The sequence below is a fragment of the Poecilia reticulata genome, linkage group LG6, assembly GCF_000633615.1.
Source record: "Poecilia reticulata strain Guanapo linkage group LG6, Guppy_female_1.0+MT, whole genome shotgun sequence".
In the NCBI taxonomy this organism is placed as follows: Eukaryota; Metazoa; Chordata; class Actinopteri; order Cyprinodontiformes; family Poeciliidae; genus Poecilia; species Poecilia reticulata.
In genome coordinates, this window is record NC_024336.1 from 18,312,787 (window position 1) to 18,323,039 (window position 10,253).

General features: G+C 38.9%; 1 protein-coding gene across 1 annotated transcript in view; it reads left to right on the forward strand.

Annotated features, from left to right (window-relative positions):
• The window catches only part of btbd11b (BTB (POZ) domain containing 11b), a 95,542-nt gene that overhangs the window by 33,230 nt on the left and 52,059 nt on the right, over nt 1–10,253 (forward strand). The gene's annotated exons all lie outside the window — the stretch shown is intronic.

The window sequence follows — 10,253 nt, forward strand, 5'->3', positions numbered from 1 at the left end:
GTTGATGACACCATTGTTTGACATTTTTGCTCAAGCTATTTACGGATCTTTCAAGTTTCCGATATGTGTCCCCCCCAATGATAAACTTGTTCCTACGCCCTTGCCCCCCCTACGATCTTCTGCCAATTGTACACAGTGAACTGCATCAATAGCCCTTGTGCTTTTTCACATTTTGAGCTTTTACAACCAAAACTTCAGTGGATTTTGGGATATTTTATGTGGCTGACCAATGCAAGTTGCAACATGTGTCCTCAGCCTGTAACAGGTTTCTTTCCCTTGTATTTCTCTCAATCTTAGCTCATTAAATTTGAATAGTTTCTCTGTCCATGGTAATGACAGAAAAACTATTGCACGTTTTGGGTGATGTTCAGCATTAGTTTTCCATCACACAACGCTTTAGGTCTTTACAGCTGGTCTTAACCATAATTCCCTTGGGTGCTTCTCAGATTAATGAATGTCTTGCCTGGTTGGTCAGTTTAGGTGGAAGGTCGTGTCGTTGTATGTCTGCCATTGTGCTGTACTCTCAAATCTATCTCTAACCTTCACAGTTTGCTGTTGGTAAAAAATTTAAATAATCAATCAAGTCTATTTGTATAACACATTTCAAAGTGCTTTACATCACAAAAACATAAATACACATCATAAACTCATCATACAGTCAACAATTGTGAAAACCAGTAATAGACGTCGCACTTAAATCAATACATTTCATTGAATTCTGTGTGACTGGAATTTTCCTTTGTAATGCCAAATGCAATATATTATAACACTTCAAACTAGACATTACAGTAAATATTGGGTCTCAGAAAATGCTTACAGAAAAAAAAAACATGTGAGTTGAAGATTACCTTTTGCTCTATTATTTCCAAGCATTGCTGGACATAAAAACTCAACATTTGTTTTTGTGAAGGTTAGAAAGCTGTGCCTCTGGACCTTCTTCATCTTCTGCATAGACTTTTATTGTTTTGGACACCAAAATGAGAGATAATTTGGCCTAAACAGATTAATAATTAATTATGTTTTTTATACGATATTCTCGTATAAAAAAAGCACTGTTCGTTCTCAGTGCTTCTTTCGACTAATGGAGAATCATATTTTTTTGTTGGTTGTTTTTCTTTTGCTTCTATTAGATTAATGTTTGTTTCTTGGATTCCCAGCCTAGCAGCCCTTCTGTTATTAAAGTTTTATCATTTGTTCAGCTCCTTTATTTGAGTCCCACCACATCAAACTGTGGTAAAAAGAAGAAAAACTCTAGTTGCCTATACCTTGTACAATATTACATATGGTACTTAAATCCCTCACTGTACTCATCCGAGGCTCAAAAGATGCCCTTTTGAGTTGCCTCCAATGCAAAGTAGAAAACTCCAAATGCTGGAAACAACAAAATCTTTGTTTTTTTTATTTTGTTTTCACATGTGAGGGTGAATCTACCACAGGTACATTTAATCAACAGAAGTAATTTCTGGGAAACACCCACACCACTATCCAGGACAACTGCGAATAAAGGTCACTATGAATGACTCACCCACTTTTATAATTTTCTGTTCTTTCAGTTCCATCAGTTTCTCGTTAGTAAATCAGAGCGCGCTCTGACTCATACAATGGAGAGGAGTCGAATGGACGAGGAGCTGCTAGTGAAACAGGTGTGTTTGTCAGCTGTCTACCTGGCACAATGCTGCGTCACCGTGCAGCTCGGATCCGTGCGGGCCCGCTCGCAGCTGGAAGTCTGCTTTGTAAAGCGCAGGATGAGACCGTAGAGAGGATGAGCTGCAGAGCTGAGTGAGAAGATGGTCCTCGCCCTGCGTTAATCTCCAAACATACTGAAAAGTGCAACCTGGAAAGAATGTTTGTGAGGCAAAACTGTTTACTGGAACTGACTCGTTTTGGAGGCACAACTTTGGTTCACTCATCTACTGCTTTAAACAAACAAATCGAATGCCCCACACTGTGTGCAGAAATAAAAAGCAAATGGTCCCACATGTGCAAAAGTGAAAGTAATATTTTTTTCTCATCATGTAATTAAATTATTAATGGTCCGTAGGCTTTGAGTCCTGTAATTGCAAAAACCTTTTTCTGTAATTATGAAACGTCTGCACACCTGCATAACTTTTATAAGGAATTAAATTACACTTTCACCCAGCTGCACACTTACACCCCAAGCATGAAGTTTTTGCGCTGCAGCATGTGCTGCTTGCTTTGTGAAATCGGTCATGAAGACAAAGTTGTCGGGGTAGAGGAAGGAAGAGGAGGAGGCGGAGGACAGGATGCAAAAACAAAGTGAAAAACATTGGAACTGAGAGCCTGAAAACAATAGACTTCACGTTTTGTTGGGATCCAGTGTGTGCGTGTGTGTGAGAGCGAGAGAGCATGTATGCGCTCATGCATGCGTGTCTCAGGTGCGAGGGTGAGCTGTGATCTAAAGTGAACTATTAGGGTCGACTCTGTTGTAGGGAAAGCTGTGCCATCCACTTTCATCTTCCTGTTGCTCGACTGTGGCTTGATGTTGTGTAAGTGGCGCCTAAAAGTAGCGCTGCCAGAGCAACTGTGATGTGCAATACTTGGAAATTCGAATGATTACAACTAAGAGAAAGCCACAAAGACACAATGATACACCAAGCCAATGACATGTGTGTATGTGAAATGGCAAGTGCCTTTTGCAAGAGGTGCAGTCCAGAGACATTATCTAAAAAGAGATGCTGTTTTCTGGATATCATAGTATTTTTAGTCTGAGTTGTATACATACCCACTGGTTCCCACATTGTGCTACTGTGACATCTGTATAAACCACATGTTTGCTACATACAAACGCTGCATTTCAAACCCAAACTGGATTCCTGTCGAAACCCGTTCAAAATTTCTACAAGACATCCTGGTGACTTTTGCTCACTGTATTCACTGTCAGATGCTCCTGCAACTGCCTGTGACATTATTGCTTCACCGGTCATGAAGCCTTATGTAGACGTGTTTCCTCATTACAGATCTAATTGCTTACACTGGTTTTGCAAATCAGAAAAAAAAAAAAAAAAATTGTGGGTACTTAACTTGATTATGACATTTCAAGCTGATTGTCTATTCTGAAATAAACATTTTAATTGTTTGCTCCAAAACAGCAATGTTCGTTATTCTGCTTCGTGCGGAAACTTTGTCCATAGTGTAGCTCTAAAAGTCTTCCATAGGCATTGATTTCAGAGTGTGTTTCAGCTTTATTGAATAAAATGAGGTCAGATTCAAGGTGATAAAAAGTTGACGGCTTCGCTATTTCTCCTCTCAGAAGGATCTTGGTTAGTGGTGGGAAAGAGTGATGCAGAATATTTACCCCTGTAGTCATGGAGCCCCACTGTTTTACGGTTAAGGGTTGCTGGAGTGGCGATGGTTGAAGCCCAGACTGCGGAAGCACGCAGATTAAAAAAAAAAAGAATAGAAAAGTTTTGTCTTTATTATTAATAGCACAACACATGAAATGTTTAGATTCAAACTGCAAAAAAAAAACTGAGGAAGAAGAGACAATACAAAGCTGACTGACACCAAAAAATACAGATATAAAGGCATTGTCACACTTTGGGCCATATTGTACCAACTCAGCACTGTTTGATCTCCTCAGCCTACCTGAGTATTGTTAAACATGTCCATTCCTTTAAAATAAGAGTGTATTTATGATGGCTGCTACCTTTAGGGACAATGCATAATGTCACAAATCTGAAATTACCTTTAACTGTTTCCTTGAGTACAACAATGAGCCCAATGTACTTCGATGTCCTCCGCAGTCACCAGAACTCGATCCAGCAGCAGAGCTCCTTCGGGATGTGTTGGGATGAGAGATTCAAATTATAGATATGCACCCGATAAATGTGCAGCAAATGTAAGGTGCTTTCATGTGAGGATGGTTCAAAACCTGATTTCTTGTTGAAATGCCACAAGCGGTTTTGAGTTTCGAATGTTAAAAAAAAAAGAGAAAACAAAATCGGCACCGGCAACATGTGCCTAATAACGTGGCAAAAACAAACGAGCGAGCAAAACATGAAAATGTCTCCACATTATAGAGCCACATAGATCTTCAGATAGATCAACACACACAGGCAAGAGAAAGGAATCGGCGTGACAGCAGCTGCCTTTTTAATTTGTAAACAAAGCCAGGGAGCAATAAGCTGTGTAATTTGAACACATTTATCCTCTTTGTGATGCAGACTCGAGCGAATAAATCATGTCCGAGTTACAACAGAAGGGAATGCATCTTGGAGGAAAGAAAAAGGAGAACAGAGTCTGATCAGTCAAGGACAGATAATATCTCCTAATGATAATGACACATTTCTGGGATTTGCCTTTAAACTCTTCATCTTAACGGCCAAATAGTTCGACTTCTGTAGAGGAATGTGCTCAGCTTAATAATACCAGATAAAGTTAATCACTTTAAAAGTTAAGAGCTGATAAATATCCTTCTCGCTGTGTCATCATTTCAGACTTATTAGACAAGAAGTTTGTTGTTCATTCCCGTCTCCCCTGTTGTAACGCAGCTCTTCCTGTCCCTGCTGACTCACAGTTGTTTTGATTAAGATGACAGTCGCCTCATATTGACTCGGATTTCACACCTCAGTTTCATTAGTTTACAAGTGACAGCAGGAGGCTCCTGTAAGCGCAGACTTTAAATATAAAGCAAAGCTTAGATGTCTGTCACGCTCCATCAGATTCTTATTTTGTGATTTTAGGAGCTTGAAGCTCCTCTGCACTCACTGGGTAAAAATGGTTTCAGATCTCACAGTTAGGCTGAAGTAAAACACAGTCATCTAATAAAGAGTCACTCTCCTACTGGCAGATCCCCAGAGGAGCTGAAGCATCATTAAGGAACGATTAACGTATGCTGAAGTGCACTTTGAAAACCCAAGTCACTTTATTTTGTTCTGCTTATGGAACATAATGTGACTGCAGTGGGTCTTTGTTGAGCGTAGCGAAAGTTAGATCTCTTTCTGTTAAATATTCTACAGACGGACACAATTTGACCACCAGGAAGTGATTATATGTATGAGACAAGCCTAAAATAAGAAAAGCACTCAGGTCAGGTCTGTTAGAGGAGTAGGGAAATATTTCCATAGATTTTTGTTTTTCAAAATTTCTCAGTGTGAGATGATGCTACAGCAATTTAGAATAATTTTTGTTCTTTACCAGGTTGCTTTTTCTAAGAACTGCATATTTTTCCTTAAATCTTAGCTCTTTCTGAGACCCAGATTTGGATTTATTTTTGCCAAAAAGCAATATTAGCTGCATGATATTGCAGCTAATATTGCTGCAATATCAGCAATATTAGCAATTGGACTTTGTTTTGGCTCTAGTGGCCTTTATTTGATAGTTAATTGACAGGAAAGTGGGTAATGAGAAAAGGGGAAGACATTCGGCAAAGGTTACCAGGCTGGGAATCGAACCTGCGACGGCCACTTCGAGGACTAAAGCCTCCATATGTGGGTGGTGCTTAACTCCTGCACCACCACAGCACACCAAGAGTTGGACTTTGTTGAACAAAGGAAGATCTTAATCTTTCTATATCTTGTATATTTGCTGGATTTGCAAATCGCTTTACAAGCTTTTCTAAACTGAATATGTTCTAAATTTTTAGCCATCATCTGTTTCAGCCCTGTAAGGATCCTTATCAGCTCATCTCTGGGGGTTCAAACCGCAGCAGCGATATTATCGCTGCAGATGCAGTTCAGGATGAGCGGAGCTTAAGAGCGCCCTCGTTTCTTACACAAGTGTGTCACATCACATTATGTGATCAGTGTTTATAAACTGAACAGCTCTTAATTAGCCATCTATGTCCTTGCAAGCTGCTCCTTCACACTCACCGATGTAGCTGCAGGGGACAGAGTTTATTCCCAATCATTAATTGCTCATCTGTCTCTAAGCCAGTGTGGATTTCACTCGATCGCGTGGGCTTTGGAAATAAAAATCACCCCATGACATCACCACGCAGCACCCCTTCAGACTTATTCAGATGAGACAGCAGAGTGAGCAAACAGGGACCCATGCGCTTGAGGTTGTGGTCGTATTGGTTTTGGGGTTTTAGGCCTACAGTGTAATGAAGGAAAAAGGGCAGAGAGCCAGATTGAAGAAAAATAAAATAAAAAATTCCACGAGAGCGGCATTCCAACAACAAGAAATCCACTTTGTAGGCTGACAGCAGAGTTTGACAGGGAGCTTTAAGAGATTTTTATCCCTCGGCCTTTGTCAATGACAAAAATATGCATTGGGACTCATCCTAGAGCAAATTTAAGGTATAGCTTCATACGTTAGCTGTAGCTGGTGCAGTGTAATCTTTGTGTAAAATTATAAAGAATTTCCATGAATGTAATGATTATTTCTACCTGTGCTGATTTTTCACATTTTCAGAAAATACGGTCAAGCATACTACATTAAACTTAACATTTATATCATGTAACCCATTGATAAGTACATGATCCCCCTACAAGAAAGACAGAATTTTGTCACAGATTGCAGTAATCAATATCTGTTTCTCCACACACTCTTTGCCTTTCTGTCCTTTATCTACATATCTAATGCTTATTTCTGTAAATGACATGCGTACATGCTATTTGTTTTAGATTTTCCTTGATGTTCTCCTCCCCACAATAAAGTAAAACCATCATCAAATTTAGACACTGTTCGTTTTCTGTAAGTGAGCAAAACAAATTCAGCACATAATCAACTAAGTATTTCTCCCACTGTGATTGGATTGCATTTTTCTGTGCCAACATCTGTTTTTTTTGACAACTTTGAGGTTCAGAGGCTTAACAGTTTGCAAGCACATAATTTTCTCACAAGGTGTTGATTGACCCTGGTGAAAATATAACTAAAAAGCAGAAAGCTGCGCCTCGCCGAAGTGTCCAGCTGTTTTCCTCGAAATAATTTCAGTTGGTCACAGCCTATAATTGCACCGTCGTTCCTGTTTATTATTTTAATTTGTGTGTGCAGATTCATCATGTCACTTTTTAAATTCAGACACATAATTTTACCTTCTTTTATGTTTGGGATGGAGTCACAATCTATTATCGTCATGTTTAAAGTTGAAGGTCTATGGATGCTTGCATTTAACAAGTGTTCATAAAATAAAGTTCTAATTTACTCAATTTTTTTCCCCTTTTGATGATAGTGTGAAAATGCCAACAAGAGATGACTTCCACTTTCAGTTTTTTCATTTATTTTTGTATTTCTCAGTTGCACTTTTCTCTTTTTGCTAAAGAAGCAGCAGAATCATAGTTTACCAAGTTTAGCAGCGTGTTGCAAACAGTTCAGCATTTCTGCTGTTGCACAATCACTAATTTAGGTCAAAAAGCAGTGTAAAAATTCTCTTGAAAACTGTATAATTATTTTGATTAGAATATGAGACCATGCTATTGAATACTAGGAAAGTGCCCACCCCCATTTCTTTGTCCAAACCTATACCTGCTGTGTTTTTTTTTTTTAATGACCGATCTTCTACCACAGTCATTTTCACCACAGAAACCAAAACCAAATTATATTATCAAGACCAATTTCCTCCAGAAAATGGTCTTGGTTGGCTGGAAGTATTAAATGCTAAAATAGGAATCATTAACAGATGCTTGGGTTTGGACGCAGACATACTGCAACTGCATGTGTGAGACGCTCGTTTTGGACAGGTTACACCAGCTATAATTGCAAAAGATCTGTGGATTACAGCAAGCGTCCTTGGACAGAATGTGACAGCTACATTCATGAATTTTGGCCACAGACCAACAGGTTGTAATCTCAACCAGAGCTCCCTCTTCTTGAGTAAACAATAAAATGCATTTAAAGTTGTTTTTACAGATACGCTTCCCCAAAAGATTTAAAGTTATTCTGGACAAGTCATGAAGCAGAATCATAGTAGTTTTACTGATATTTTCATGACAGAAACTCCTTTCCTCTCGTTACTAAGTTTACACAAGGTTTGGAGCGACTTTAGTGAATTTTTAACCTGCAACTATGTGGAAACAAAATGATATTTGTGTCTCAAAGGTCTAATTTTACTGATTTTAGTCATTTTGGTCTCCGAAGGGTCAGCAGTCTGTGTTGCCAGATCACTGAAGTTGAAGCAGTAACACGTCTCGTAGTAAAAGAAACTTTGTAGCATGTGAAAAGGGTTTTGGTTGGCTGGAAGGTTTGTAGAATCAAAACACACTTTTAGATGCAGACACAAGACCAATGTCAGTCGTTGTTGCTATTAAACAGAAACTACGCACTTGACTTTTTTTTATTACGCTGCTTTAGGGAATAGATTCCTGAACGAACATTAAGATATGAGTGAGTACTGCATTTGCGTAAGGAGGAGGCAGCTCTGTGGAGATCAAACGATCTTGCAGCCAAGAGGCTGGGCAGAGAACTGCAAACTGAATTACCTACCTGTTGTGTTGTGGTGGTGTCAGGTTGCCCCGAAGGGGGAAAGGAGATTAATATGTCATGCTGTGTGTCTGATCTCTCACCCTATGTGCACTCGTAAACAGTCTGTGCCGTGTCACCTTTGCTCACAAGCTTGGTTTTACTCAGCTTTTGATCTCGCCTAACTTATATGGCCGGTAAAATGAAGGCTTTTCAAAAAAAAAAAAAAAATTTAAATTACCAGAAAATATTTTTCAACTTCTTGCTTTCATGAGGAAGTGAATCCGTTTTTTTCTGAATCACTTGGAGGAAAAATAAAGAAAACAAAACTTCCCTGTTCCTGCCAACCATCCAGATTTATAAGTTTTCTACTCCAGTCAGATCTCTAGCTTATTTAAGTTGATCAGAGCGTTTGATCAACTTGCATTGCATCGTCGAAGGATCATATTGTTCAAGCGCTCAGGGATCCACACAAAGATTCAGACATAGGATGTTCATATCACTAAGTGGCTGGATCAACAAAAATATGGATACAACAGGGCAGTCCAACATCATAACACAGCAACATACAGACTTTGATGTATGACTGACACAATCAATTGCAGTGGCGAAGTTTTGACTTATTGCAGTTTTTTGTTGATAAAGTGACTCATATTGGGTAGTTGTTGTTGTTTTTAGTTTTTGGGTTAACTCCCCGAGGCAGCTCTTATTTGATCCAAGTGTCATGGAAAGTATGACATAAAGGACAGAAATAAGGTAAAAGATATTGGGCCATTTGAGGTGTAGTGCTTGTGTGTCGGTGGAAACCAGTTTATAGTATCTTTACATTTTATTAAATGATTTGTTTCCGACTTCTTTGTCATGTTATGTTTAAAAGTAATTCAGAGGATTTCAGTTCATATCCATAGTTTGATTTGTTGTTCCATTTTTATCCAAAATGTGCAGTCATACAAATAAGAACCACGGTTGATTCAAAACCTAAATTATATCAGTGACCAGAATGAAAACAACAAAATATTGCAAAAATTAAAACATTACAAAGAGGAACATTTTCATAAAAATGTGACAGCGATTTAACTTTTCACATGGGGCATTTCCATAGCTCATTTTTGTCTAGAGAAAAACATCAATAAAGAACCCTGCAAACATTTTCATCAAACTCTGAAAGCAGTTTTTTTTTTCCTATTTTGCTGAAAGACAACCTGGAATTTTAACACATTATTAATGGTTTCACATCAAGCCAACAACACGAGGAAACTACTACTTTGAAAATTTCTGGTTACGAAACTGAGCAAAATGCTGTAAACATTCAGCATGTCTGGGAATTCACCCACTCTGACATTATGAAAATGAATCCCGCCACGCACATATGGTGCCTTCCTATCAGCTTAATTGGGTGCAAAGCAGGAAAGGGTCTCAAACAATTTGTGTCACAAAAGTTACATTAAAACGATTCTGGTGCCAAATATTTTCTTCTGATACCTGAAACTGTGCAGAATAGAATAGTTACTGTATCGGGATACAATAAACTTCTTCACCAGGGCAAAAAAAAAAAAAAAAAAAGAAAACCTACTTGTGAAAAAAGAGAAATGTTTGCTTCTGGTATGGGAAACATCCATCCATCCATCTGTTTGTCCATCCATCTGTTTGTCCGTCCATCCATCATTTTGCATACTTATCACTGCTGGTTCCTTCAGCAGTGATAAGTCAGTCATCGGGTGAGAGGCGGGAAAAACCCCTGGATAAGTTGCCAGTCCATCACAGGCCAACACAGAGGAAGACAGGAGAAACAACCATGCACACACACACACACGCGCACACACACACACACACACACACACACACACACACACACACACACACACACACGCACACACACACACACACACACA